Source organism: Carassius carassius, chromosome 8, assembly GCF_963082965.1.
Source record: "Carassius carassius chromosome 8, fCarCar2.1, whole genome shotgun sequence".
NCBI classification, from domain to species: domain Eukaryota; kingdom Metazoa; phylum Chordata; class Actinopteri; order Cypriniformes; family Cyprinidae; genus Carassius; species Carassius carassius.
Window position 1 is genome coordinate 32,817,181 of NC_081762.1, and position 25,978 is coordinate 32,843,158.

The following is a 25,978-nucleotide window of genomic DNA, read 5'->3' on the forward strand; positions in this document are numbered from 1 at the left end:
ATTATGTTGTCGAATTAACAAAGAGATTAAGCTTTTGTGTTTAAGGACCTTCTCGGTCTTGTTACGCCAGTATGAATGTGTATGGATTCTTGTATTATGTAGGCTACCTTGGAACACTCGGGTCATGCAGACAACTTTTCACCTCTTTTGCTCACACTGACTTAAAGTCTAAGGAAGCGGTTCTCAATTCTAGTCCTCGCTCCCCCCAGGTCTGCATGTTTTGCATGTCTCTCTTTGTTAGCACACCTGATTCGGATAATCAGCTCATTAGAAGTGAGCTCCTAGCGATTGACATGGTCCCTACACAGTGTTCATTGCTCCCCACTCCCTGAGCAGGGGAAATCCGTCAAAGTATACTTCACTTTGGAACATTGGTTCACGGATTTGTGCTGCGCAACTTCTTCACACATGGAGAAGTGTGACATCATTTACCTCTGTATACCTCGATACACCACTGTATTACTCACTATGAATTGAAAGTATACATACGCTTTGAACTTGAATCACGGAGGGATGTCATGTGATGTCCAGTTCTCAGGGCACTTACGTTCGAATGGAACAAATGTCTGAAGCTATACGAGAAACTTACAAAATGTGAAGAGCAGGGGGCGCGAGGACTGGAATTGAGACCCGCTGGTCTAAGTGACATCTGACCGTTTCAGCTAACATCCCTCTACATGTTAGATACAGCCCCATTTTTAGGTCAATTAAGAGGCCAACTTGCATTTGTTAGCCTTTCACACTGTCTCGAGGACTTTGATTGCTTCCACATTAGTTCATGTTCCTTCTTTTGTTGATGCTGAAATAGCTCTTTTTTCTTGGCTTTGGGCAAGAAGGCTCGTTGGTCTAGGGGTATGATTCTCGCTTTGGGTGCGAGAGGTCCCGGGTTCAAATCCCGGACGAGCCCTTGTTCAGGTTAAAACGTGAAGCTTTATTGTCTCATTGCATTCACAAACATTATGGCAGGTTTTTTCAATCAGGCAGACACTGATGGCTAAGTTAGCTCAGCTGGTTAGAACGTGGTGCTAATAACGCCAAGGTCGCGGGTTCGATCCCCGTACTGGCCAGCTGTTTTTATTGTCTGGGGGCTCATCTCTGCTCTGCTCTTCAGCTCCGACAATGAGTAGGGTGATCTCACTGAAATCCCTTGCTAAGCAGAGGTCTGTTGTAGCTGAAATAGCTCAGTTGGGAGACCGTTAGACTGAAGATCTAAAGGTCCCTGGTTCGCTGCCGGGTTTCAGCAACATCTCCCACTCTTTTCCCTTTTTTGAGGCAGGCCATTGACCAAAAATCACTGGGTTCCAACCTCTCTGTATAACTGCTTCCCCACAGCCAGAGAGTTATCTGTTTCCAAGTTGGCCTCCAACCAAGCAGTTTCGGTTCCATGGTGTAATTGTTAGCACTCTGGGCTTTGAATCCAGTGATCTGAGTTCGAATCTCGGTGGAGCCTGTGTGCTTTCTTGCCGCAGGAAAAGATAAAACAGCACTAGTTTGGCGATGGTGCCAGTGTTTGTGGCCATGTGAGCAACAGCTGCACCAGATAAGGTTCCATGGTGTAATGGTTAGCACTCTGGACTCTGAATCCAGTGATCCGAGTTCAAATCTCGGTGGGATCTATTTTGCCACCAGTTTGCGCAGGACAATGTCTGAAATACTTTTCGGCACCTTTTATTCCAAAAAAATTTACTAACGTAGAGAGTGTGGCCGCATTGCATCGATGCTCAGTCTGTCTCTTTAGGGCAGTGGTTCTCAAACCTGTCCTGGAGGCACCCCTGCCAGGCACATTTTTATTGTCTCCCTTATTAGACACACCCAAATAAGGTCTCGCGGTCTCTACTAATGAGCTGATGATTTGAAACAGGTGTGTTAGATGAGGGAAACATTCAAAATTTGGAGGGCAGGGGTGCCTCCAGGACAGGTTTGAAAACCACTGCTTTAGGGAACTGTGCGTAAAATGGCACTGTTTTGCAACCAATTTGCACAGGACCATGTCTGAAATACTTTTTGGCAGCTGTGAGCCCAAAAAAAGCTAACGTGGGAGTGTGGCAGCATTGCGTTAACGCTCAGTCGGTCTCTTTAGGGCAATGGTTTTCAAACCTTTCCTGGAGGCACCCCTGCCCTGAACATTTTGTATGTCTCCCTTATTAGACACACCCAAATCAGGTCTTGCAGTCTCTACTAATGAGCTGATGATTTGAAACAGGTTTGTTAGATGAGGGGAAATGCGAAATGTGCAGGGCAGGGATGCCTCCAGGACAGGATTGAAAACCACTGATCTAGGGATGTGTGAGTAAAAGGGAAGGAGCCAACTTGGAGAATGCGGGCATCGATCCCGCTACCTCTCGCATGCTAAGCGAGCGCTCTACCATTTGAGCTAATTCCCCTGGCCTTTCAAGAATGACGAGCATAGCTGGGAGTGACGAGTTTGATGCAAAGAGGCTGTCCCTCCTCTGGGCTTGCTCCTTTGCACTGGCCAAGATTATGTTGTCGAATTAACAAAGAGATTAAGCTTTTGTGTTTAAGGACCTTCTCGGTCTTGTTACGCCAGTATGAATGTGTATGGATTCTTGTATTATGTAGGCTACCTTGGAACACTCGGGTCATGCAGACAACTTTTCACCTCTTTTGCTCACACTGACTTAAAGTCTAAGGAAGCGGTTCTCAATTCTAGTCCTCGCTCCCCCCAGGTCTGCATGTTTTGCATGTCTCTCTTTGTTAGCACACCTGATTCGGATAATCAGCTCATTAGAAGTGAGCTCCTAGCGATTGACATGGTCCCTACACAGTGTTCATTGCTCCCCACTCCCTGAGCAGGGGAAATCCGTCAAAGTATACTTCACTTTGGAACATTGGTTCACGGATTTGTGCTGCGCAACTTCTTCACACATGGAGAAGTGTGACATCATTTACCTCTGTATACCTCGATACACCACTGTATTACTCACTATGAATTGAAAGTATACATACGCTTTGAACTTGAATCACGGAGGGATGTCATGTGATGTCCAGTTCTCAGGGCACTTACGTTCGAATGGAACAAATGTCTGAAGCTATACGAGAAACTTACAAAATGTGAAGAGCAGGGGGCGCGAGGACTGGAATTGAGACCCGCTGGTCTAAGTGACATCTGACCGTTTCAGCTAACATCCCTCTACATGTTAGATACAGCCCCATTTTTAGGTCAATTAAGAGGCCAACTTGCATTTGTTAGCCTTTCACACTGTCTCGAGGACTTTGATTGCTTCCACATTAGTTCATGTTCCTTCTTTTGTTGATGCTGAAATAGCTCTTTTTTCTTGGCTTTGGGCAAGAAGGCTCGTTGGTCTAGGGGTATGATTCTCGCTTTGGGTGCGAGAGGTCCCGGGTTCAAATCCCGGACGAGCCCTTGTTCAGGTTAAAACGTGAAGCTTTATTGTCTCATTGCATTCACAAACATTATGGCAGGTTTTTTCAATCAGGCAGACACTGATGGCTAAGTTAGCTCAGCTGGTTAGAACGTGGTGCTAATAACGCCAAGGTCGCGGGTTCGATCCCCGTACTGGCCAGCTGTTTTTATTGTCTGGGGGCTCATCTCTGCTCTGCTCTTCAGCTCCGACAATGAGTAGGGTGATCTCACTGAAATCCCTTGCTAAGCAGAGGTCTGTTGTAGCTGAAATAGCTCAGTTGGGAGACCGTTAGACTGAAGATCTAAAGGTCCCTGGTTCGCTGCCGGGTTTCAGCAACATCTCCCACTCTTTTCCCTTTTTTGAGGCAGGCCATTGACCAAAAATCACTGGGTTCCAACCTCTCTGTATAACTGCTTCCCCACAGCCAGAGAGTTATCTGTTTCCAAGTTGGCCTCCAACCAAGCAGTTTCGGTTCCATGGTGTAATTGTTAGCACTCTGGGCTTTGAATCCAGTGATCTGAGTTCGAATCTCGGTGGAGCCTGTGTGCTTTCTTGCCGCAGGAAAAGATAAAACAGCACTAGTTTGGCGATGGTGCCAGTGTTTGTGGCCATGTGAGCAACAGCTGCACCAGATAAGGTTCCATGGTGTAATGGTTAGCACTCTGGACTCTGAATCCAGTGATCCGAGTTCAAATCTCGGTGGGATCTATTTTGCCACCAGTTTGCGCAGGACAATGTCTGAAATACTTTTCGGCACCTTTTATTCCAAAAAAATTTACTAACGTAAAGAGTGTGGCCGCATTGCATCGATGCTCAGTCTGTCTCTTTAGGGCAGTGGTTCTCAAACCTGTCCTGGAGGCACCCCTGCCAGGCACATTTTTATTGTCTCCCTTATTAGACACACCCAAATAAGGTCTCGCGGTCTCTACTAATGAGCTGATGATTTGAAACAGGTGTGTTAGATGAGGGAAACATTCAAAATTTGGAGGGCAGGGGTGCCTCCAGGACAGGTTTGAAAACCACTGCTTTAGGGAACTGTGCGTAAAATGGCACTGTTTTGCAACCAATTTGCACAGGACCATGTCTGAAATACTTTTTGGCAGCTGTGAGCCCAAAAAAAGCTAACGTGGGAGTGTGGCAGCATTGCGTTAACGCTCAGTCGGTCTCTTTAGGGCAATGGTTTTCAAACCTTTCCTGGAGGCACCCCTGCCCTGAACATTTTGTATGTCTCCCTTATTAGACACACCCAAATCAGGTCTTGCAGTCTCTACTAATGAGCTGATGATTTGAAACAGGTTTGTTAGATGAGGGGAAATGCGAAATGTGCAGGGCAGGGATGCCTCCAGGACAGGATTGAAAACCACTGATCTAGGGATGTGTGAGTAAAAGGGAAGGAGCCAACTTGGAGAATGCGGGCATCGATCCCGCTACCTCTCGCATGCTAAGCGAGCGCTCTACCATTTGAGCTAATTCCCCTGGCCTTTCAAGAATGACGAGCATAGCTGGGAGTGACGAGTTTGATGCAAAGAGGCTGTCCCTCCTCTGGGCTTGCTCCTTTGCACTGGCCAAGATTATGTTGTCGAATTAACAAAGAGATTAAGCTTTTGTGTTTAAGGACCTTCTCGGTCTTGTTACGCCAGTATGAATGTGTATGGATTCTTGTATTATGTAGGCTACCTTGGAACACTCGGGTCATGCAGACAACTTTTCACCTCTTTTGCTCACACTGACTTAAAGTCTAAGGAAGCGGTTCTCAATTCTAGTCCTCGCTCCCCCCAGGTCTGCATGTTTTGCATGTCTCTCTTTGTTAGCACACCTGATTCGGATAATCAGCTCATTAGAAGTGAGCTCCTAGCGATTGACATGGTCCCTACACAGTGTTCATTGCTCCCCACTCCCTGAGCAGGGGAAATCCGTCAAAGTATACTTCACTTTGGAACATTGGTTCACGGATTTGTGCTGCGCAACTTCTTCACACATGGAGAAGTGTGACATCATTTACCTCTGTATACCTCGATACACCACTGTATTACTCACTATGAATTGAAAGTATACATACGCTTTGAACTTGAATCACGGAGGGATGTCATGTGATGTCCAGTTCTCAGGGCACTTACGTTCGAATGGAACAAATGTCTGAAGCTATACGAGAAACTTACAAAATGTGAAGAGCAGGGGGCGCGAGGACTGGAATTGAGACCCGCTGGTCTAAGTGACATCTGACCGTTTCAGCTAACATCCCTCTACATGTTAGATACAGCCCCATTTTTAGGTCAATTAAGAGGCCAACTTGCATTTGTTAGCCTTTCACACTGTCTCGAGGACTTTGATTGCTTCCACATTAGTTCATGTTCCTTCTTTTGTTGATGCTGAAATAGCTCTTTTTTCTTGGCTTTGGGCAAGAAGGCTCGTTGGTCTAGGGGTATGATTCTCGCTTTGGGTGCGAGAGGTCCCGGGTTCAAATCCCGGACGAGCCCTTGTTCAGGTTAAAACGTGAAGCTTTATTGTCTCATTGCATTCACAAACATTATGGCAGGTTTTTTCAATCAGGCAGACACTGATGGCTAAGTTAGCTCAGCTGGTTAGAACGTGGTGCTAATAACGCCAAGGTCGCGGGTTCGATCCCCGTACTGGCCAGCTGTTTTTATTGTCTGGGGGCTCATCTCTGCTCTGCTCTTCAGCTCCGACAATGAGTAGGGTGATCTCACTGAAATCCCTTGCTAAGCAGAGGTCTGTTGTAGCTGAAATAGCTCAGTTGGGAGACCGTTAGACTGAAGATCTAAAGGTCCCTGGTTCGCTGCCGGGTTTCAGCAACATCTCCCACTCTTTTCCCTTTTTTGAGGCAGGCCATTGACCAAAAATCACTGGGTTCCAACCTCTCTGTATAACTGCTTCCCCACAGCCAGAGAGTTATCTGTTTCCAAGTTGGCCTCCAACCAAGCAGTTTCGGTTCCATGGTGTAATTGTTAGCACTCTGGGCTTTGAATCCAGTGATCTGAGTTCGAATCTCGGTGGAGCCTGTGTGCTTTCTTGCCGCAGGAAAAGATAAAACAGCACTAGTTTGGCGATGGTGCCAGTGTTTGTGGCCATGTGAGCAACAGCTGCACCAGATAAGGTTCCATGGTGTAATGGTTAGCACTCTGGACTCTGAATCCAGTGATCCGAGTTCAAATCTCGGTGGGATCTATTTTGCCACCAGTTTGCGCAGGACAATGTCTGAAATACTTTTCGGCACCTTTTATTCCAAAAAAATTAACTAACGTAGAGAGTGTGGCCGCATTGCATCGATGCTCAGTCTGTCTCTTTAGGGCAGTGGTTCTCAAACCTGTCCTGGAGGCACCCCTGCCAGGCACATTTTTATTGTCTCCCTTATTAGACACACCCAAATAAGGTCTCGCGGTCTCTACTAATGAGCTGATGATTTGAAACAGGTGTGTTAGATGAGGGAAACATTCAAAATTTGGAGGGCAGGGGTGCCTCCAGGACAGGTTTGAAAACCACTGCTTTAGGGAACTGTGCGTAAAATGGCACTGTTTTGCAACCAATTTGCACAGGACCATGTCTGAAATACTTTTTGGCAGCTGTGAGCCCAAAAAAAGCTAACGTGGGAGTGTGGCAGCATTGCGTTAACGCTCAGTCGGTCTCTTTAGGGCAATGGTTTTCAAACCTTTCCTGGAGGCACCCCTGCCCTGAACATTTTGTATGTCTCCCTTATTAGACACACCCAAATCAGGTCTTGCAGTCTCTACTAATGAGCTGATGATTTGAAACAGGTTTGTTAGATGAGGGGAAATGCGAAATGTGCAGGGCAGGGATGCCTCCAGGACAGGATTGAAAACCACTGATCTAGGGATGTGTGAGTAAAAGGGAAGGAGCCAACTTGGAGAATGCGGGCATCGATCCCGCTACCTCTCGCATGCTAAGCGAGCGCTCTACCATTTGAGCTAATTCCCCTGGCCTTTCAAGAATGACGAGCATAGCTGGGAGTGACGAGTTTGATGCAAAGAGGCTGTCCCTCCTCTGGGCTTGCTCCTTTGCACTGGCCAAGATTATGTTGTCGAATTAACAAAGAGATTAAGCTTTTGTGTTTAAGGACCTTCTCGGTCTTGTTACGCCAGTATGAATGTGTATGGATTCTTGTATTATGTAGGCTACCTTGGAACACTCGGGTCATGCAGACAACTTTTCACCTCTTTTGCTCACACTGACTTAAAGTCTAAGGAAGCGGTTCTCAATTCTAGTCCTCGCTCCCCCCAGGTCTGCATGTTTTGCATGTCTCTCTTTGTTAGCACACCTGATTCGGATAATCAGCTCATTAGAAGTGAGCTCCTAGCGATTGACATGGTCCCTACACAGTGTTCATTGCTCCCCACTCCCTGAGCAGGGGAAATCCGTCAAAGTATACTTCACTTTGGAACATTGGTTCACGGATTTGTGCTGCGCAACTTCTTCACACATGGAGAAGTGTGACATCATTTACCTCTGTATACCTCGATACACCACTGTATTACTCACTATGAATTGAAAGTATACATACGCTTTGAACTTGAATCACGGAGGGATGTCATGTGATGTCCAGTTCTCAGGGCACTTACGTTCGAATGGAACAAATGTCTGAAGCTATACGAGAAACTTACAAAATGTGAAGAGCAGGGGGCGCGAGGACTGGAATTGAGACCCGCTGGTCTAAGTGACATCTGACCGTTTCAGCTAACATCCCTCTACATGTTAGATACAGCCCCATTTTTAGGTCAATTAAGAGGCCAACTTGCATTTGTTAGCCTTTCACACTGTCTCGAGGACTTTGATTGCTTCCACATTAGTTCATGTTCCTTCTTTTGTTGATGCTGAAATAGCTCTTTTTTCTTGGCTTTGGGCAAGAAGGCTCGTTGGTCTAGGGGTATGATTCTCGCTTTGGGTGCGAGAGGTCCCGGGTTCAAATCCCGGACGAGCCCTTGTTCAGGTTAAAACGTGAAGCTTTATTGTCTCATTGCATTCACAAACATTATGGCAGGTTTTTTCAATCAGGCAGACACTGATGGCTAAGTTAGCTCAGCTGGTTAGAACGTGGTGCTAATAACGCCAAGGTCGCGGGTTCGATCCCCGTACTGGCCAGCTGTTTTTATTGTCTGGGGGCTCATCTCTGCTCTGCTCTTCAGCTCCGACAATGAGTAGGGTGATCTCACTGAAATCCCTTGCTAAGCAGAGGTCTGTTGTAGCTGAAATAGCTCAGTTGGGAGACCGTTAGACTGAAGATCTAAAGGTCCCTGGTTCGCTGCCGGGTTTCAGCAACATCTCCCACTCTTTTCCCTTTTTTGAGGCAGGCCATTGACCAAAAATCACTGGGTTCCAACCTCTCTGTATAACTGCTTCCCCACAGCCAGAGAGTTATCTGTTTCCAAGTTGGCCTCCAACCAAGCAGTTTCGGTTCCATGGTGTAATTGTTAGCACTCTGGGCTTTGAATCCAGTGATCTGAGTTCGAATCTCGGTGGAGCCTGTGTGCTTTCTTGCCGCAGGAAAAGATAAAACAGCACTGGTTTGGCGATGGTGCCAGTGTTTGTGGCCCTGTGAGCAACAGCTGCTCCAGTTAAGGTTCCATGGTGTAAAGGTTAGCACTCTGGACTCTGAATCCAGTGATCTGAGTTCAAATCTTGGTGGGACCTAGTTTGTGCAGGACAATGTCTGAAATACTTTTCGGCACCTTTTAGTCCAAAAAAATTAACTAACGTAGAGAGTGTGGCCGCATTGCATCGATGCTCAGTCTGTCTCTTTAGGGCAGTGGTTCTCAAACCTGTCCTGGAGGCACCCCTGCTAGGCACATTTTTATTGTCTCCCTTATTAGACACACCCAAATAAGGTCTCGCGGTCTCTACTAATGAGCTGATGATTTGAAACAGGTGTGTTAGATGAGGGAAACATTCAAAATTTGGAGGGCAGGGGTGCCTCCAGGACAGGTTTGAAAACCACTGCTTTAGGGAACTGTGCGTAAAATGGCACTGTTTTGCAACCAATTTGCACAGGACCATGTCTGAAATACTTTTTGGCAGCTGTGAGCCCAAAAAAAGCTAACGTGGGAGTGTGGCAGCATTGCGTCAACGCTCAGTCGGTCTCTTTAGGGCAATGGTTTTCAAACCTTTCCTGGAGGCACCCCTGCCCTGAACATTTTGTATGTCTCCCTTATTAGACACACCCAAATCAGGTCTTGCAGTCTCTACTAATGAGCTGATGATTTGAAACAGGTTTGTTAGATGAGGGGAAATGCGAAAAATGTGCAGGGCAGGGATGCCTCCAGGACAGGATTGAAAACCACTGATCTAGGGATGTGTGAGTAAAAGGGCAGGAGCCAACTTGGAGAATGCGGGCATCGATCCCACTACCTCTCGCATGCTAAGCGAGCGCTCTACCATTTGAGCTAATTCCCCTGGCCTTTCAAGAATGACGAGCGTAGCTGGGAATGATGGGTTTGATGCAAAGAGGCTGTCCCTCCTCTGGGCTTGCTCCTTTGCACTGGCCGAGATTATGTTGTCGAATTAACAAAGAGATTAAGCTTTTGTGTTTAAGGTCCTTCTCGGTCTTGTTACGCCAGTATGCATGTGTATGGATTATTGTATTTTGTAGGCTACCTTGGAACACTCGGATCATGCAGACAACTTCTCACCTCTTTTGCTCACACTGACTTAAAGTCTAAGGAAGCGGTTCTCAATTCTAGTGCTCGCTCCCCCCAGGTCTGCATGTTTTGCATGTCTCTCTTTGTTAGCACACCTGATTCGGATAATCAGCTCATTAGAAGTGAGCTCCTAGTGATTGACATGGTCCCTACACAGTGTTCATTGGTCCCCACTCCCTGAGCAGGGGAAATCCGTCAAAGTATACTTCACTTTGGAACATTGGTTCACGGATTTGTGCTGCGCAACTTCTTCACACATGGAGAAGTGTGACATCATTTACCTCGATACACCACTGTATTACTCACTATGAATTAAACGTATACATACGCTTTGAACTTGAATCACGAAGCGATGTCATGTGATGTCCAGTTCTCAGGACACTTACGTTCGAATGGAACAAATGTCTGAAGCTATACGAGAAACTTACAAAATGTGAAGAGCAGGGGGCGCGAGGACTGGAATTGAGGCCCGCTGGTCTAAGTGACATCTGACCATTTCAGCTGTCCTCCCTAACATCCCTCTACATGTTAGATACAGCCCCATTTTTAGGTCAATTAAGAGGCCAACTTGTATTCGTTAGCCTTTCACACTGTCTCGAGGACTTTGATTGCTTCCACGTTAGTTCATGTTCCTTCTTTTGTTGTTGCTGAAATAGCTATTTTTTCTATTTTTGGGCAAGAAGGCTCGTTGGTCTAGGGGTATGATTCTCGATTTGGGTGCGAGAGGTCCTGGGTTCAAATCCCGAATTAGCCCTTGTTCAGGTTAAAACGTTAAGCTTTATTGTCTCATTGCTTTCACAAACATTATGGCAGGTTTTTTCCAATCAGGCAGACATGGATGGCTAAGCCAGGCCGGTTAGCTCAACTGTTTAGAGCGAGGTGCTAATAACGCCAAGGTCACGGGTTCGCTCCCCGTACTGGCCAGCTGGTTTTATTGTCTGGGGGCTCATCTCTGCTCTGCTCTTCAGCTCCGACAATGAGTAGGGTGATCTCACTGAAATCACTGTTTACAAAGCAGAGGTTTGTTGTAGCCAAAAAAGCTCAGTTGGGAGAGCGTTAGACTGAAGATCTAAAGGTCCCTGGTTCGATCCCGGGTTTCGGCAACATCTCCCGCACTTTTCCCTTTTTTGAGGCGGGCCATTGACCAAAAATCACTGGGTTCCAACCTCTCTGTATAACTGTTCCCCACAACCAGAGAGCTATCTGTTTCCAAGTTGGCCTCCAACCAAGCAGTTTCGGTTCCATGGTGTAATGGTCAGCACTCTGGGCTTTGAATCCAGCGATCTGAGTTCGAATCTCGGTGGAGCCTGTGTGCTTTCTTGCCGCAGGAAAAGATAAAACAGCACTAGTTTGGCGATGGTGCCAGTGTTTGTGGCCATGTGAGCAACAGCTGCACCAGATAAGGTTCCATGGTGTAATGGTTAGCACTCTGGACTCTGAATCCAGTGATCCGAGTTCAAATCTCGGTGGGATCTATTTTGCCACCAGTTTGCGCAGGACAATGTCTGAAATACTTTTCGGCACCTTTTATTCCAAAAAAATTAACTAACGTAGAGAGTGTGGCCGCATTGCATCGATGCTCAGTCTGTCTCTTTAGGGCAGTGGTTCTCAAACCTGTCCTGGAGGCACCCCTGCTAGGCACATTTTTATTGTCTCCCTTATTAGACACACCCAAATAAGGTCTCGCGGTCTCTACTAATGAGCTGATGATTTGAAACAGGTGTGTTAGATGAGGGAAACATTCAAAATTTGGAGGGCAGGGGTGCCTCCAGGACAGGTTTGAAAACCACTGCTTTAGGGAACTGTGCGTAAAATGGCAGTGTTTTGCAACCAATTTGCACAGGACCATGTCTGAAATACTTTTTGGCAGCTGTGAGCCCAAAAAAAGCTAACGTGGGAGTGTGGCAGCATTGCGTCAACGCTCAGTCGGTCTCTTTAGGGCAATGGTTTTCAAACCTTTCCTGGAGGCACCCCTGCCCTGAACATTTTGTATGTCTCCCTTATTAGACACACCCAAATCAGGTCTTGCAGTCTCTACTAATGAGCTGATGATTTGAAACAGGTTTGTTAGATGAGGGGAAATGCGAAAAATGTGCAGGGCAGGGATGCCTCCAGGACAGGATTGAAAACCACTGATCTAGGGATGTGTGAGTAAAAGGGCAGGAGCCAACTTGGAGAATGCAGGCATCGATCCCGCTACCTCTCGCATGCTAAGCGAGCGCTCTACCATTTGAGCTAATTCCCCTGGCCTTTCAAGAATGACGAGCGTAGCTGGGAATGATGGGTTTGATGCAAAGAGGCTGTCCCTCCTCTGGGCTTGCTCCTTTGCACTGGCCGAGATTATGTTGTCGAATTAACAAAGAGATTAAGCTTTTGTGTTTAAGGACCTTCTCGGTCTTGTTACGCCAGTATGCATGTGTATGGATTATTGTATTTTGTAGGCTACCTTGGAACACTCGGATCATGCAGACAACTTCTCACCTCTTTTGCTCACACTGACTTAAAGTCTAAGGAAGCGGTTCTCAATTCTAGTGCTCGCTCCCCCCAGGTCTGCATGTTTTGCATGTCTCTCTTTGTTAGCACACCTGATTCGGATAATCAGCTCATTAGAAGTGAGCTCCTAGTGATTGACATGGTCCCTACACAGTGTTCATTGGTCCCCACTCCCTGAGCAGGGGAAATCCGTCAAAGTATACTTCACTTTGGAACATTGGTTCACGGATTTGTGCTGCGCAACTTCTTCACACATGGAGAAGTGTGACATCATTTACCTCGATACACCACTGTATTACTCACTATGAATTAAACGTATACATACGCTTTGAACTTGAATCACGAAGCGATGTCATGTGATGTCCAGTTCTCAGGACACTTACGTTCGAATGGAACAAATGTCTGAAGCTATACGAGAAACTTACAAAATGTGAAGAGCAGGGGGCGCGAGGACTGGAATTGAGGCCCGCTGGTCTAAGTGACATCTGACCATTTCAGCTGTCCTCCCTAACATCCCTCTACATGTTAGATACAGCCCCATTTTTAGGTCAATTAAGAGGCCAACTTGTATTCGTTAGCCTTTCACACTGTCTCGAGGACTTTGATTGCTTCCACGTTAGTTCATGTTCCTTCTTTTGTTGTTGCTGAAATAGCTATTTTTTCTATTTTTGGGCAAGAAGGCTCGTTGGTCTAGGGGTATGATTCTCGATTTGGGTGCGAGAGGTCCTGGGTTCAAATCCCGAATTAGCCCTTGTTCAGGTTAAAACGTTAAGCTTTATTGTCTCATTGCTTTCACAAACATTATGGCAGGTTTTTTCCAATCAGGCAGACATGGATGGCTAAGCCAGGCCGGTTAGCTCAGCTGGTTAGAGCGTGGTGCTAATAACGCCAAGGTCACGGGTTCGATCCCCGTACTGGCCAGCTGGTTTTATTGTCTGGGGGCTCATCTCTGCTCTGCTCTTCAGCTCCGACAATGAGTAGGGTGATCTCACTGAAATCACTGTTTACAAAGCAGAGGTTTGTTGTAGCCAAAAAAGCTCAGTTGGGAGAGCGTTAGACTGAAGATCTAAAGGTCCCTGGTTCGATCCCGGGTTTCGGCAACATCTCCCGCACTTTTCCCTTTTTTGAGGCGGGCCATTGACCAAAAATCACTGGGTTCCAACCTCTCTGTATAACTGTTCCCCACAACCAGAGAGCTATCTGTTTCCAAGTTGGCCTCCAACCAAGCAGTTTCGGTTCCATGGTGTAATGGTCAGCACTCTGGGCTTTGAATCCAGCGATCTGAGTTCGAATCTCGGTGGAGCCTGTGTGCTTTCTTGCCGCAGGAAAAGATAAAACAGCACTAGTTTGGCGATGGTGCCAGTGTTTGTGGCCATGTGAGCAACAGCTGCACCAGATAAGGTTCCATGGTGTAATGGTTAGCACTCTGGACTCTGAATCCAGTGATCCGAGTTCAAATCTCGGTGGGATCTATTTTACCACCAGTTTGCGCAGGACAATGTCTGAAATACTTTTCGGCACCTTTTATTCCAAAAAAATTAACTAACGTAGAGAGTGTGGCCGCATTGCATCGATGCTCAGTCTGTCTCTTTAGGGCAGTGGTTCTCAAACCTGTCCTGGAGGCACCCCTGCCAGGCACATTTTTATTGTCTCCCTTATTAGACACACCCAAATAAGGTCTCGCGGTCTCTACTAATGAGCTGATGATTTGAAACAGGTGTGTTAGATGAGGGAAACATTCAAAATTTGGAGGGCAGGGGTGCCTCCAGGACAGGTTTGAAAACCACTGCTTTAGGGAACTGTGCGTAAAATGGCACTGTTTTGCAACCAATTTGCACAGGACCATGTCTGAAATACTTTTTGGCAGCTGTGAGCCCAAAAAAAGCTAACGTGGGAGTGTGGCAGCATTGCGTTAACGCTCAGTCGGTCTCTTTAGGGCAATGGTTTTCAAACCTTTCCTGGAGGCACCCCTGCCCTGAACATTTTGTATGTCTCCCTTATTAGACACACCCAAATCAGGTCTTGCAGTCTCTACTAATGAGCTGATGATTTGAAACAGGTTTGTTAGATGAGGGGAAATGCGAAATGTGCAGGGCAGGGATGCCTCCAGGACAGGATTGAAAACCACTGATCTAGGGATGTGTGAGTAAAAGGGAAGGAGCCAACTTGGAGAATGCGGGCATCGATCCCGCTACCTCTCGCATGCTAAGCGAGCGCTCTACCATTTGAGCTAATTCCCCTGGCCTTTCAAGAATGACGAGCATAGCTGGGAGTGACGAGTTTGATGCAAAGAGGCTGTCCCTCCTCTGGGCTTGCTCCTTTGCACTGGCCAAGATTATGTTGTCGAATTAACAAAGAGATTAAGCTTTTGTGTTTAAGGACCTTCTCGGTCTTGTTACGCCAGTATGAATGTGTATGGATTCTTGTATTATGTAGGCTACCTTGGAACACTCGGGTCATGCAGACAACTTTTCACCTCTTTTGCTCACACTGACTTAAAGTCTAAGGAAGCGGTTCTCAATTCTAGTCCTCGCTCCCCCCAGGTCTGCATGTTTTGCATGTCTCTCTTTGTTAGCACACCTGATTCGGATAATCAGCTCATTAGAAGTGAGCTCCTAGCGATTGACATGGTCCCTACACAGTGTTCATTGCTCCCCACTCCCTGAGCAGGGGAAATCCGTCAAAGTATACTTCACTTTGGAACATTGGTTCACGGATTTGTGCTGCGCAACTTCTTCACACATGGAGAAGTGTGACATCATTTACCTCTGTATACCTCGATACACCACTGTATTACTCACTATGAATTGAAAGTATACATACGCTTTGAACTTGAATCACGGAGGGATGTCATGTGATGTCCAGTTCTCAGGGCACTTACGTTCGAATGGAACAAATGTCTGAAGCTATACGAGAAACTTACAAAATGTGAAGAGCAGGGGGCGCGAGGACTGGAATTGAGACCCGCTGGTCTAAGTGACATCTGACCGTTTCAGCTAACATCCCTCTACATGTTAGATACAGCCCCATTTTTAGGTCAATTAAGAGGCCAACTTGCATTTGTTAGCCTTTCACACTGTCTCGAGGACTTTGATTGCTTCCACATTAGTTCATGTTCCTTCTTTTGTTGATGCTGAAATAGCTCTTTTTTCTTGGCTTTGGGCAAGAAGGCTCGTTGGTCTAGGGGTATGATTCTCGCTTTGGGTGCGAGAGGTCCCGGGTTCAAATCCCGGACGAGCCCTTGTTCAGGTTAAAACGTGAAGCTTTATTGTCTCATTGCATTCACAAACATTATGGCAGGTTTTTTCAATCAGGCAGACACTGATGGCTAAGTTAGCTCAGCTGGTTAGAACGTGGTGCTAATAACGCCAAGGTCGCGGGTTCGATCCCCGTACTGGCCAGCTGTTTTTATTGTCTGGGGGCTCATCTCTGCTCTGCTCTTCAGCTCCGACAATGAGTAGGGTGATCTCACTGAAATCCCTTGCTAAGCAGAGGTCTGTTGTAGCTGAAATAGCTCAGTTGGGAGACCGTTAGACTGAAGATCTAAAGGTCCCTGGTTCGCTGCCGGGTTTCAGCAACATCTCCCACTCTTTTCCCTTTTTTGAGGCAGGCCATTGACCAAAAATCACTGGGTTCCAACCTCTCTGTATAACTGCTTCCCCACAGCCAGAGAGTTATCTGTTTCCAAGTTGGCCTCCAACCAAGCAGTTTCGGTTCCATGGTGTAATTGTTAGCACTCTGGGCTTTGAATCCAGTGATCTGAGTTCGAATCTCGGTGGAGCCTGTGTGCTTTCTTGCCGCAGGAAAAGATAAAACAGCACTAGTTTGGCGATGGTGCCAGTGTTTGTGGCCATGTGAGCAACAGCTGCACCAGATAAGGTTCCATGGTGTAATGGTTAGCACTCTGGACTCTGAATCCAGTGATCCGAGTTCAAATCTCGGTGGGATCTATTTTGCCACCAGTTTGCGCAGGACAATGTCTGAAATACTTTTCGGCACCTTTTATTCCAAAAAAATTTACTAACGTAGAGAGTGTGGCCGCATTGCATCGATGCTCAGTCTGTCTCTTTAGGGCAGTGGTTCTCAAACCTGTCCTGGAGGCACCCCTGCCAGGCACATTTTTATTGTCTCCCTTATTAGACACACCCAAATAAGGTCTCGCGGTCTCTACTAATGAGCTGATGATTTGAAACAGGTGTGTTAGATGAGGGAAACATTCAAAATTTGGAGGGCAGGGGTGCCTCCAGGACAGGTTTGAAAACCACTGCTTTAGGGAACTGTGCGTAAAATGGCACTGTTTTGCAACCAATTTGCACAGGACCATGTCTGAAATACTTTTTGGCAGCTGTGAGCCCAAAAAAAGCTAACGTGGGAGTGTGGCAGCATTGCGTTAACGCTCAGTCGGTCTCTTTAGGGCAATGGTTTTCAAACCTTTCCTGGAGGCACCCCTGCCCTGAACATTTTGTATGTCTCCCTTATTAGACACACCCAAATCAGGTCTTGCAGTCTCTACTAATGAGCTGATGATTTGAAACAGGTTTGTTAGATGAGGGGAAATGCGAAATGTGCAGGGCAGGGATGCCTCCAGGACAGGATTGAAAACCACTGATCTAGGGATGTGTGAGTAAAAGGGAAGGAGCCAACTTGGAGAATGCGGGCATCGATCCCGCTACCTCTCGCATGCTAAGCGAGCGCTCTACCATTTGAGCTAATTCCCCTGGCCTTTCAAGAATGACGAGCATAGCTGGGAGTGACGAGTTTGATGCAAAGAGGCTGTCCCTCCTCTGGGCTTGCTCCTTTGCACTGGCCAAGATTATGTTGTCGAATTAACAAAGAGATTAAGCTTTTGTGTTTAAGGACCTTCTCGGTCTTGTTACGCCAGTATGAATGTGTATGGATTCTTGTATTATGTAGGCTACCTTGGAACACTCGGGTCATGCAGACAACTTTTCACCTCTTTTGCTCACACTGACTTAAAGTCTAAGGAAGCGGTTCTCAATTCTAGTCCTCGCTCCCCCCAGGTCTGCATGTTTTGCATGTCTCTCTTTGTTAGCACACCTGATTCGGATAATCAGCTCATTAGAAGTGAGCTCCTAGCGATTGACATGGTCCCTACACAGTGTTCATTGCTCCCCACTCCCTGAGCAGGGGAAATCCGTCAAAGTATACTTCACTTTGGAACATTGGTTCACGGATTTGTGCTGCGCAACTTCTTCACACATGGAGAAGTGTGACATCATTTACCTCTGTATACCTCGATACACCACTGTATTACTCACTATGAATTGAAAGTATACATACGCTTTGAACTTGAATCACGGAGGGATGTCATGTGATGTCCAGTTCTCAGGGCACTTACGTTCGAATGGAACAAATGTCTGAAGCTATACGAGAAACTTACAAAATGTGAAGAGCAGGGGGCGCGAGGACTGGAATTGAGACCCGCTGGTCTAAGTGACATCTGACCGTTTCAGCTAACATCCCTCTACATGTTAGATACAGCCCCATTTTTAGGTCAATTAAGAGGCCAACTTGCATTTGTTAGCCTTTCACACTGTCTCGAGGACTTTGATTGCTTCCACATTAGTTCATGTTCCTTCTTTTGTTGATGCTGAAATAGCTCTTTTTTCTTGGCTTTGGGCAAGAAGGCTCGTTGGTCTAGGGGTATGATTCTCGCTTTGGGTGCGAGAGGTCCCGGGTTCAAATCCCGGACGAGCCCTTGTTCAGGTTAAAACGTGAAGCTTTATTGTCTCATTGCATTCACAAACATTATGGCAGGTTTTTTCAATCAGGCAGACACTGATGGCTAAGTTAGCTCAGCTGGTTAGAACGTGGTGCTAATAACGCCAAGGTCGCGGGTTCGATCCCCGTACTGGCCAGCTGTTTTTATTGTCTGGGGGCTCATCTCTGCTCTGCTCTTCAGCTCCGACAATGAGTAGGGTGATCTCACTGAAATCCCTTGCTAAGCAGAGGTCTGTTGTAGCTGAAATAGCTCAGTTGGGAGACCGTTAGACTGAAGATCTAAAGGTCCCTGGTTCGCTGCCGGGTTTCAGCAACATCTCCCACTCTTTTCCCTTTTTTGAGGCAGGCCATTGACCAAAAATCACTGGGTTCCAACCTCTCTGTATAACTGCTTCCCCACAGCCAGAGAGTTATCTGTTTCCAAGTTGGCCTCCAACCAAGCAGTTTCGGTTCCATGGTGTAATTGTTAGCACTCTGGGCTTTGAATCCAGTGATCTGAGTTCGAATCTCGGTGGAGCCTGTGTGCTTTCTTGCCGCAGGAAAAGATAAAACAGCACTAGTTTGGCGATGGTGCCAGTGTTTGTGGCCATGTGAGCAACAGCTGCACCAGATAAGGTTCCATGGTGTAATGGTTAGCACTCTGGACTCTGAATCCAGTGATCCGAGTTCAAATCTCGGTGGGATCTATTTTGCCACCAGTTTGCGCAGGACAATGTCTGAAATACTTTTCGGCACCTTTTATTCCAAAAAAATTAACTAACGTAGAGAGTGTGGCCGCATTGCATCGATGCTCAGTCTGTCTCTTTAGGGCAGTGGTTCTCAAACCTGTCCTGGAGGCACCCCTGCCAGGCACATTTTTATTGTCTCCCTTATTAGACACACCCAAATAAGGTCTCGCGGTCTCTACTAATGAGCTGATGATTTGAAACAGGTGTGTTAGATGAGGGAAACATTCAAAATTTGGAGGGCAGGGGTGCCTCCAGGACAGGTTTGAAAACCACTGCTTTAGGGAACTGTGCGTAAAATGGCACTGTTTTGCAACCAATTTGCACAGGACCATGTCTGAAATACTTTTTGGCAGCTGTGAGCCCAAAAAAAGCTAACGTGGGAGTGTGGCAGCATTGCGTTAACGCTCAGTCGGTCTCTTTAGGGCAATGGTTTTCAAACCTTTCCTGGAGGCACCCCTGCCCTGAACATTTTGTATGTCTCCCTTATTAGACACACCCAAATCAGGTCTTGCAGTCTCTACTAATGAGCTGATGATTTGAAACAGGTTTGTTAGATGAGGGGAAATGCGAAATGTGCAGGGCAGGGATGCCTCCAGGACAGGATTGAAAACCACTGATCTAGGGATGTGTGAGTAAAAGGGAAGGAGCCAACTTGGAGAATGCGGGCATCGATCCCGCTACCTCTCGCATGCTAAGCGAGCGCTCTACCATTTGAGCTAATTCCCCTGGCCTTTCAAGAATGACGAGCATAGCTGGGAGTGACGAGTTTGATGCAAAGAGGCTGTCCCTCCTCTGGGCTTGCTCCTTTGCACTGGCCAAGATTATGTTGTCGAATTAACAAAGAGATTAAGCTTTTGTGTTTAAGGACCTTCTCGGTCTTGTTACGCCAGTATGAATGTGTATGGATTCTTGTATTATGTAGGCTACCTTGGAACACTCGGGTCATGCAGACAACTTTTCACCTCTTTTGCTCACACTGACTTAAAGTCTAAGGAAGCGGTTCTCAATTCTAGTCCTCGCTCCCCCCAGGTCTGCATGTTTTGCATGTCTCTCTTTGTTAGCACACCTGATTCGGATAATCAGCTCATTAGAAGTGAGCTCCTAGCGATTGACATGGTCCCTACACAGTGTTCATTGCTCCCCACTCCCTGAGCAGGGGAAATCCGTCAAAGTATACTTCACTTTGGAACATTGGTTCACGGATTTGTGCTGCGCAACTTCTTCACACATGGAGAAGTGTGACATCATTTACCTCTGTATACCTCGATACACCACTGTATTACTCACTATGAATTGAAAGTATACATACGCTTTGAACTTGAATCACGGAGGGATGTCATGTGATGTCCAGTTCTCAGGGCACTTACGTTCGAATGGAACAAATGTCTGAAGCTATACGAGAAACTTACAAAATGTGAAGAGCAGGGGGCGCGAGGACTGGAATTGAGACCCGCTGGTCTAAGTGACATCTGACCGTTTCAGCTAACATCCCTCTACATGTTAGATACAGCCCCATTTTTAGGTCAATTAAGAGGCCAACTTGCATTTGTTAGCCTTTCACACTGTCTCGAGGACTTTGATTGCTTCCACATTAGTTCATGTTCCTTCTTTTGTTGATGCTGAAATAGCTCTTTTTTCTTGGCTTTGGGCAAGAAGGCTCGTTGGTCTAGGGGTATGATTCTCGCTTTGGGTGCGAGAGGTCCCGGGTTCAAATCCCGGACGAGCCCTTGTTCAGGTTAAAACGTGAAGCTTTATTGTCTCATTGCATTCACAAACATTATGGCAGGTTTTTTCAATCAGGCAGACACTGATGGCTAAGTTAGCTCAGCTGGTTAGAACGTGGTGCTAATAACGCCAAGGTCGCGGGTTCGATCCCCGTACTGGCCAGCTGTTTTTATTGTCTGGGGGCTCATCTCTGCTCTGCTCTTCAGCTCCGACAATGAGTAGGGTGATCTCACTGAAATCCCTTGCTAAGCAGAGGTCTGTTGTAGCTGAAATAGCTCAGTTGGGAGACCGTTAGACTGAAGATCTAAAGGTCCCTGGTTCGCTGCCGGGTTTCAGCAACATCTCCCACTCTTTTCCCTTTTTTGAGGCAGGCCATTGACCAAAAATCACTGGGTTCCAACCTCTCTGTATAACTGCTTCCCCACAGCCAGAGAGTTATCTGTTTCCAAGTTGGCCTCCAACCAAGCAGTTTCGGTTCCATGGTGTAATTGTTAGCACTCTGGGCTTTGAATCCAGTGATCTGAGTTCGAATCTCGGTGGAGCCTGTGTGCTTTCTTGCCGCAGGAAAAGATAAAACAGCACTGGTTTGGCGATGGTGCCAGTGTTTGTGGCCCTGTGAGCAACAGCTGCTCCAGTTAAGGTTCCATGGTGTAAAGGTTAGCACTCTGGACTCTGAATCCAGTGATCTGAGTTCAAATCTTGGTGGGTCCTAGTTTGTGCAGGACAATGTCTGAAATACTTTTCGGCACCTTTTAGTCCAAAAAAATTAACTAACGTAGAGAGTGTGGCCGCATTGCATCGATGCTCAGTCTGTCTCTTTAGGGCAGTGGTTCTCAAACCTGTACTGGAGGCACCCCTGCCAGGCACATTTTTATTGTCTCCCTTATTAGACACACCCAAATAAGGTCTCGCGGTCTCTACTAATGAGCTGATGATTTGAAACAGGTGTGTTAGATGAGGGAAACATTCAAAATTTGGAGGGCAGGGGTGCCTCCAGGACAGGTTTGAAAACCACTGCTTTAGGGAACTGTGCGTAAAATGACACTGTTTTGCAACCAATTTGCACAGGACCATGTCTGAAATACTTTTTGGCAGCTGTGAGCCCAAAAAAAGCTAACGTGGGAGTGTGGCAGCATTGCGTCAACGCTCAGTCGGTCTCTTTAGGGCAAAGGTTTTCAAACCTTTCCTGGAGGCACCCCTGCCCTGAACATTTTGTATGTCTCCCTTATTAGACACACCCAAATCAGGTCTTGCAGTCTCTACTAATGAGCTGATGATTTGAAACAGGTTTGTTAGATGCGGGGAAATGCGAAATGTGCAGGGCAGGGATGCCTCCAGGACAGGATTGAAAACCACTGATCTAGGGATGTGTGAGTAAAAGGGCAGGAGCCAACTTGGAGAATGCGGGCATCGATCCCGCTACCTCTCGCATGCTAAGCGAGCGCTCTACCATTTGAGCTAATTCCCCTGGCCTTTCAAGAATGACGAGCGTAGCTGGGAATGACGGGTTTGATGCAAAGAGGCTGTCCCTCCTCTGGGCTTGCTCCTTTGCACTGACCAAGATTATGTTGTCGAATTAACAAAGAGATTAAGGTTTTGTGTTTAAGGACCTTCTCGGTCTTGTTACGCCAGTATGAATGTGTATGGATTCTTGTATTATGTAGGCTACCTTGGAACACTCGGGTCATGCAGACAACTTTTCACCTCTTTTGCTCACACTGACTTAAAGTCTAAGGAAGCGGTTTTCAATTCTAGTCCTCGCTCCCCCCAGGTCTGCATGTTTTGCATGTCTCTCTTTGTTAGCACACCTGATTCGGATAATCAGCTCATTAGAAGTGAGCTCCTAGCGATTGACATGGTCCCTACACAGTGTTCATTGCTCCCCACTCCCTGAGCAGGGGAAATCCGTCAAAGTATACTTCACTTTGGAACATTGGTTCACGGATTTGTGCTGCGCAACTTCTTCACACATGGAGAAGTGTGACATCATTTACCTCTGTATACCTCGATACACCACTGTATTACTCACTATGAATTGAAAGTATACATACGCTTTGAACTTGAATCACGGAGGGATGTCATGTGATGTCCAGTTCTCAGGGCACTTACGTTCGAATGGAACAAATGTCTGAAGCTATACGAGAAACTTACAAAATGTGAAGAGCAGGGGGCGCGAGGACTGGAATTGAGACCCGCTGGTCTAAGTGACATCTGACCGTTTCAGCTAACATCCCTCTACATGTTAGATACAGCCCCATTTTTAGGTCAATTAAGAGGCCAACTTGCATTCGTTAGCCTTTCACACTGTCTCGAGGACTTTGATTGCTTCCACATTAGTTCATGTTCCTTCTTTTGTTGATGCTGAAATAGCTCTTTTTTCTTTGCTTTGGGCAAGAAGGCTCGTTGGTCTAGGGGTATGATTCTCGCTTTGGGTGCGAGAGGTCCCGGGTTCAAATCCCGGACGAGCCCTTGTTCAGGTTAAAACGTGAAGCTTTATTGTCTCATTGCATTCACAAACATTATGGCAGGTTTTTTTCAATCAGGCAGACACTGATGGCTAAATTAGCTCGGTCGCGGGTTCGATCCCCGTACTGGCCAGCTGTTTTTATTGTCTGGGGGCTCATCTCTGCTCTGCTCTTCAGCTCCGACAATGAGTAGGGTGATCTCACTGAAATCCCTTGCTAAGCAGAGGTCTGTTGTAGCCAAAATAGCTCAGTTGGGAGACCGTTAGACTGAAGATCTAAAGGTCCCTGGTTCGGTCCCGGGTTTCAGCAACATCTCCCACTCTTTTCCCTTTTTTGAGGCGGGCCATTGACCAAAAATCACTGGGTTCCAACCTCTCTGTATAACTGCTTCCCCACAGCCAGAGAGCTATCTGTTTCCAAGTTGGCCTCCAACCAAGCAGTTTCGGTTCCATGGTGTAATTGTCAGCACTCTGGGCTTTGAATCCAGTGATCTGAGTTCGAATCTCGGTGGAGCCTGTGTGCTTTCTTGCAGCAGGAAAAGATAAAACAGCACTGGTTTGGCGATGGTGCCAGTGTTTGTGGCCCTGTGAGCAACAGCTGCTCCAGTTAAGGTTCCATGGTGTAATGGTTAGCACTCTGAACTCTGAATCCAGTGATCTGAGTTCAAATCTAGGTGGGACCTAGTTTGCGCAGGACAATGTCTGAAATACTTTTCGGCACCTTTTAGTCCAAAAAAATTTACTAACGTAGAGAGTGTGGCCGCATTGCATCGATGCTCAGTCTGTTTCTTTAGGGCAGTGGTTCTCAAACCTGTCCTGGAGGCACCCCTGCCCTGCACATTTTTATTGTCTCCCTTTTTAGACACACCCAAATAAGGTCTCGCGGTCTCTACTAATGAGCTGATGATTTGAAACAGGTGTGTTAGATGAGGGGAAATGCGAAATGTGCAGGGCAGGGATGCCTCCAGGACAGGATTGAAAACCACTGATCTAGGGATGTGTGAGTAAAAGGGCAGGAGCCAACTTGGAGAATGCGGGCATCGATCCTGCTACCTCTCGCTTGCGCCTACTGCTTCCCACCGACTGAGCCAAAGTAAGCACAAAGTAAGCCCACATGAGCCAATCGCGTTTCGCCTGTGGTTTACTTTTGACCAATCGCGTTTCGCCTGTGGCTTACTTTTGACCAATCGCGTTTCGCCTATTGCTTACTTTTTACCAAACGCGTTTCGCCTGTGGCTTACTTTTGAACAATCGCATTTCTCTTCCGTGGCTTACTTTTGATCAATCGCGTTTCTCTCCTGTGGCCTCCTTTTGACCAATCGCCGTTGTTGTCATCTTTGTTAAAGGTAAGGCTATTACTTCATTCATTGAAAACTGGTCATTATTTGTTCATATACAGTGTGTATTTTTGGAAAATGAATCGTGTCAGTATAGCTAGCTAGCATGTACAGTTCATGCTTTCTTCAGTACCTGTGGACCTGTAACTTTTCACATGATAAATGATCAGATAAGTTAAATTTATCGACCGTCAGCTAATTAAGCTATGCTACTGTCAACAATGATGTGTTTATTGCCTAAGAAATCATGGTTTCTGGGCCCTATGAATGAAAATAATGATTAAACTATTTACATTTATATTTGGTATTAACACATAATAACACACACACATTTTAATTGTAAAAATCGTTACCAAATTGTTGTGGAGATATGGAAAACTGCATTTACCAAGAAATAATTGATATTTTCTAAAATAATGTAATAATAATGACTTTTTTTATAAAAAAACATTGAGAGTCTTAACTAAAAACAAACAAAAAAAGGCCAAATGTATCCATATGGGCCAAAGTATGCGGGAATAGTGCTCATTTTAATTTAGGTAGACCAGAAAGTTAAAAACACAGAAAAATGGCTGAGATTTTAAGAGGTAAAAACACCTGGTGTAACCCTGGGGTAAGATGACAACATTTGAAGTATGATATATTTAATGTAATATTTTGTAGCCTGGTGTGTGTGTAATCATGGTTTAAGATGACAGCATTGAAAATAAAAGGAAATTTCAGACTTCATATTGACGTTACATATTTTATATGTCAGGGATTCCTGTCCTTTGTAGAAAACTCATCTTCAGGACAGTTTATGTCATGGCCATGTTTATTACCACAGTAATATAGTTTATGCGTAGCTTGTTAAATTATTGTTACACACTTAACATACAGGTGTCTTTTAGATTGCAAAAGGTAGTAGTCTTTTTCTGATTTTCATTTCAGAAAATGTATGCATATCCCTCTTTTCAACGCCAATCGGCAACATCATGCCGACTCCTCATGGCGCCTTCGGCGGAGGCGAGGCGCCTTGAAAATGTGGAGTCTGGAAGGGCCAAACCTAAGGAGGAGGTGCTGTCAGAGGCCAGTACTTTTGTCAGCACAAACGGTGGAGAGCCCAGTGACCAGTTTTTAGTACTGGCTCACTGCAAACTTCAGTTTGGGAAGTACCAGGGCCAGAGATTTAGATGGCTCCTGGAAAACTCTCTGGGGTATGCCGTGTATTTGGTGCTCAGCATTTCCAATGAGACGGTGCAGACAACACCCCTGTCAGAAAATAAACAACTGTTCCTACAGTACTCTTCTCAAATTAGAGAGATGGCAGAAGAAGTGGAGAAGTATCAGAGGAAGCAGGAAATGCAGGCAGAAGCCCGGGCAATTGGAGACCAGGGCTGCTTGATGGTGGAGTTTGGTGACTTCCAGGGCCGGTCCATGAAAGATGTTTATGAGG

The 25,978-nt window shown here is 46.3% G+C and overlaps 42 non-coding genes across 42 annotated transcripts; 34 read left to right on the forward strand and 8 right to left on the reverse strand.

Annotated features, from left to right (window-relative positions):
- The first annotated feature begins 835 nt into the window (after positions 1 to 835).
- Positions 836 to 907, forward strand: trnap-ugg (transfer RNA proline (anticodon UGG)). The gene has a single exon. It is a non-coding gene; the product is annotated as a tRNA-Pro (tRNA).
- An 85-nt stretch (positions 908 to 992) lies between these two features.
- trnai-aau (transfer RNA isoleucine (anticodon AAU)) lies at positions 993 to 1,067 on the forward strand. The gene has a single exon. It is a non-coding gene; the product is annotated as a tRNA-Ile (tRNA).
- A 311-nt stretch (positions 1,068 to 1,378) lies between these two features.
- On the forward strand, positions 1,379 to 1,450 carry trnaq-uug (transfer RNA glutamine (anticodon UUG)). The gene has a single exon. It is a non-coding gene; the product is annotated as a tRNA-Gln (tRNA).
- Positions 1,451 to 1,544: 94 nt separating this feature from the next.
- On the forward strand, positions 1,545 to 1,616 carry trnaq-cug (transfer RNA glutamine (anticodon CUG)). The gene has a single exon. It is a non-coding gene; the product is annotated as a tRNA-Gln (tRNA).
- Positions 1,617 to 2,311: 695 nt separating this feature from the next.
- Positions 2,312 to 2,384, reverse strand: trnaa-agc (transfer RNA alanine (anticodon AGC)). The gene has a single exon. It is a non-coding gene; the product is annotated as a tRNA-Ala (tRNA).
- A 929-nt stretch (positions 2,385 to 3,313) lies between these two features.
- trnap-ugg (transfer RNA proline (anticodon UGG)) lies at positions 3,314 to 3,385 on the forward strand. The gene has a single exon. It is a non-coding gene; the product is annotated as a tRNA-Pro (tRNA).
- Positions 3,386 to 3,470: 85 nt separating this feature from the next.
- Positions 3,471 to 3,545, forward strand: trnai-aau (transfer RNA isoleucine (anticodon AAU)). Its single transcript has one exon. It is a non-coding gene; the product is annotated as a tRNA-Ile (tRNA).
- Positions 3,546 to 3,856: 311 nt separating this feature from the next.
- Positions 3,857 to 3,928, forward strand: trnaq-uug (transfer RNA glutamine (anticodon UUG)). Its single transcript has one exon. It is a non-coding gene; the product is annotated as a tRNA-Gln (tRNA).
- A 94-nt stretch (positions 3,929 to 4,022) lies between these two features.
- On the forward strand, positions 4,023 to 4,094 carry trnaq-cug (transfer RNA glutamine (anticodon CUG)). The gene has a single exon. It is a non-coding gene; the product is annotated as a tRNA-Gln (tRNA).
- A 695-nt stretch (positions 4,095 to 4,789) lies between these two features.
- trnaa-agc (transfer RNA alanine (anticodon AGC)) lies at positions 4,790 to 4,862 on the reverse strand. Its single transcript has one exon. It is a non-coding gene; the product is annotated as a tRNA-Ala (tRNA).
- Positions 4,863 to 5,791: 929 nt separating this feature from the next.
- On the forward strand, positions 5,792 to 5,863 carry trnap-ugg (transfer RNA proline (anticodon UGG)). The gene has a single exon. It is a non-coding gene; the product is annotated as a tRNA-Pro (tRNA).
- An 85-nt stretch (positions 5,864 to 5,948) lies between these two features.
- On the forward strand, positions 5,949 to 6,023 carry trnai-aau (transfer RNA isoleucine (anticodon AAU)). Its single transcript has one exon. It is a non-coding gene; the product is annotated as a tRNA-Ile (tRNA).
- Positions 6,024 to 6,334: 311 nt separating this feature from the next.
- On the forward strand, positions 6,335 to 6,406 carry trnaq-uug (transfer RNA glutamine (anticodon UUG)). Its single transcript has one exon. It is a non-coding gene; the product is annotated as a tRNA-Gln (tRNA).
- Positions 6,407 to 6,500: 94 nt separating this feature from the next.
- trnaq-cug (transfer RNA glutamine (anticodon CUG)) lies at positions 6,501 to 6,572 on the forward strand. Its single transcript has one exon. It is a non-coding gene; the product is annotated as a tRNA-Gln (tRNA).
- Positions 6,573 to 7,267: 695 nt separating this feature from the next.
- trnaa-agc (transfer RNA alanine (anticodon AGC)) lies at positions 7,268 to 7,340 on the reverse strand. The gene has a single exon. It is a non-coding gene; the product is annotated as a tRNA-Ala (tRNA).
- Positions 7,341 to 8,269: 929 nt separating this feature from the next.
- Positions 8,270 to 8,341, forward strand: trnap-ugg (transfer RNA proline (anticodon UGG)). Its single transcript has one exon. It is a non-coding gene; the product is annotated as a tRNA-Pro (tRNA).
- Positions 8,342 to 8,426: 85 nt separating this feature from the next.
- On the forward strand, positions 8,427 to 8,501 carry trnai-aau (transfer RNA isoleucine (anticodon AAU)). Its single transcript has one exon. It is a non-coding gene; the product is annotated as a tRNA-Ile (tRNA).
- A 311-nt stretch (positions 8,502 to 8,812) lies between these two features.
- Positions 8,813 to 8,884, forward strand: trnaq-uug (transfer RNA glutamine (anticodon UUG)). The gene has a single exon. It is a non-coding gene; the product is annotated as a tRNA-Gln (tRNA).
- Positions 8,885 to 9,736: 852 nt separating this feature from the next.
- Positions 9,737 to 9,809, reverse strand: trnaa-agc (transfer RNA alanine (anticodon AGC)). Its single transcript has one exon. It is a non-coding gene; the product is annotated as a tRNA-Ala (tRNA).
- A 1,275-nt stretch (positions 9,810 to 11,084) lies between these two features.
- Positions 11,085 to 11,157, forward strand: trnaf-gaa (transfer RNA phenylalanine (anticodon GAA)). The gene has a single exon. It is a non-coding gene; the product is annotated as a tRNA-Phe (tRNA).
- A 134-nt stretch (positions 11,158 to 11,291) lies between these two features.
- trnaq-uug (transfer RNA glutamine (anticodon UUG)) lies at positions 11,292 to 11,363 on the forward strand. Its single transcript has one exon. It is a non-coding gene; the product is annotated as a tRNA-Gln (tRNA).
- Positions 11,364 to 11,457: 94 nt separating this feature from the next.
- trnaq-cug (transfer RNA glutamine (anticodon CUG)) lies at positions 11,458 to 11,529 on the forward strand. Its single transcript has one exon. It is a non-coding gene; the product is annotated as a tRNA-Gln (tRNA).
- A 1,865-nt stretch (positions 11,530 to 13,394) lies between these two features.
- Positions 13,395 to 13,468, forward strand: trnai-aau (transfer RNA isoleucine (anticodon AAU)). Its single transcript has one exon. It is a non-coding gene; the product is annotated as a tRNA-Ile (tRNA).
- A 106-nt stretch (positions 13,469 to 13,574) lies between these two features.
- Positions 13,575 to 13,647, forward strand: trnaf-gaa (transfer RNA phenylalanine (anticodon GAA)). Its single transcript has one exon. It is a non-coding gene; the product is annotated as a tRNA-Phe (tRNA).
- A 134-nt stretch (positions 13,648 to 13,781) lies between these two features.
- trnaq-uug (transfer RNA glutamine (anticodon UUG)) lies at positions 13,782 to 13,853 on the forward strand. The gene has a single exon. It is a non-coding gene; the product is annotated as a tRNA-Gln (tRNA).
- Positions 13,854 to 13,947: 94 nt separating this feature from the next.
- On the forward strand, positions 13,948 to 14,019 carry trnaq-cug (transfer RNA glutamine (anticodon CUG)). The gene has a single exon. It is a non-coding gene; the product is annotated as a tRNA-Gln (tRNA).
- A 695-nt stretch (positions 14,020 to 14,714) lies between these two features.
- On the reverse strand, positions 14,715 to 14,787 carry trnaa-agc (transfer RNA alanine (anticodon AGC)). Its single transcript has one exon. It is a non-coding gene; the product is annotated as a tRNA-Ala (tRNA).
- Positions 14,788 to 15,716: 929 nt separating this feature from the next.
- trnap-ugg (transfer RNA proline (anticodon UGG)) lies at positions 15,717 to 15,788 on the forward strand. Its single transcript has one exon. It is a non-coding gene; the product is annotated as a tRNA-Pro (tRNA).
- Positions 15,789 to 15,873: 85 nt separating this feature from the next.
- trnai-aau (transfer RNA isoleucine (anticodon AAU)) lies at positions 15,874 to 15,948 on the forward strand. The gene has a single exon. It is a non-coding gene; the product is annotated as a tRNA-Ile (tRNA).
- A 311-nt stretch (positions 15,949 to 16,259) lies between these two features.
- On the forward strand, positions 16,260 to 16,331 carry trnaq-uug (transfer RNA glutamine (anticodon UUG)). The gene has a single exon. It is a non-coding gene; the product is annotated as a tRNA-Gln (tRNA).
- A 94-nt stretch (positions 16,332 to 16,425) lies between these two features.
- On the forward strand, positions 16,426 to 16,497 carry trnaq-cug (transfer RNA glutamine (anticodon CUG)). The gene has a single exon. It is a non-coding gene; the product is annotated as a tRNA-Gln (tRNA).
- A 695-nt stretch (positions 16,498 to 17,192) lies between these two features.
- Positions 17,193 to 17,265, reverse strand: trnaa-agc (transfer RNA alanine (anticodon AGC)). The gene has a single exon. It is a non-coding gene; the product is annotated as a tRNA-Ala (tRNA).
- Positions 17,266 to 18,194: 929 nt separating this feature from the next.
- trnap-ugg (transfer RNA proline (anticodon UGG)) lies at positions 18,195 to 18,266 on the forward strand. The gene has a single exon. It is a non-coding gene; the product is annotated as a tRNA-Pro (tRNA).
- An 85-nt stretch (positions 18,267 to 18,351) lies between these two features.
- On the forward strand, positions 18,352 to 18,426 carry trnai-aau (transfer RNA isoleucine (anticodon AAU)). Its single transcript has one exon. It is a non-coding gene; the product is annotated as a tRNA-Ile (tRNA).
- Positions 18,427 to 18,737: 311 nt separating this feature from the next.
- On the forward strand, positions 18,738 to 18,809 carry trnaq-uug (transfer RNA glutamine (anticodon UUG)). The gene has a single exon. It is a non-coding gene; the product is annotated as a tRNA-Gln (tRNA).
- Positions 18,810 to 18,903: 94 nt separating this feature from the next.
- Positions 18,904 to 18,975, forward strand: trnaq-cug (transfer RNA glutamine (anticodon CUG)). Its single transcript has one exon. It is a non-coding gene; the product is annotated as a tRNA-Gln (tRNA).
- Positions 18,976 to 19,670: 695 nt separating this feature from the next.
- On the reverse strand, positions 19,671 to 19,743 carry trnaa-agc (transfer RNA alanine (anticodon AGC)). Its single transcript has one exon. It is a non-coding gene; the product is annotated as a tRNA-Ala (tRNA).
- A 929-nt stretch (positions 19,744 to 20,672) lies between these two features.
- On the forward strand, positions 20,673 to 20,744 carry trnap-ugg (transfer RNA proline (anticodon UGG)). The gene has a single exon. It is a non-coding gene; the product is annotated as a tRNA-Pro (tRNA).
- An 85-nt stretch (positions 20,745 to 20,829) lies between these two features.
- trnai-aau (transfer RNA isoleucine (anticodon AAU)) lies at positions 20,830 to 20,904 on the forward strand. The gene has a single exon. It is a non-coding gene; the product is annotated as a tRNA-Ile (tRNA).
- Positions 20,905 to 21,215: 311 nt separating this feature from the next.
- trnaq-uug (transfer RNA glutamine (anticodon UUG)) lies at positions 21,216 to 21,287 on the forward strand. The gene has a single exon. It is a non-coding gene; the product is annotated as a tRNA-Gln (tRNA).
- Positions 21,288 to 22,137: 850 nt separating this feature from the next.
- trnaa-agc (transfer RNA alanine (anticodon AGC)) lies at positions 22,138 to 22,210 on the reverse strand. The gene has a single exon. It is a non-coding gene; the product is annotated as a tRNA-Ala (tRNA).
- A 929-nt stretch (positions 22,211 to 23,139) lies between these two features.
- On the forward strand, positions 23,140 to 23,211 carry trnap-ugg (transfer RNA proline (anticodon UGG)). The gene has a single exon. It is a non-coding gene; the product is annotated as a tRNA-Pro (tRNA).
- The last annotated feature ends 2,767 nt before the right edge of the window (positions 23,212 to 25,978 follow it).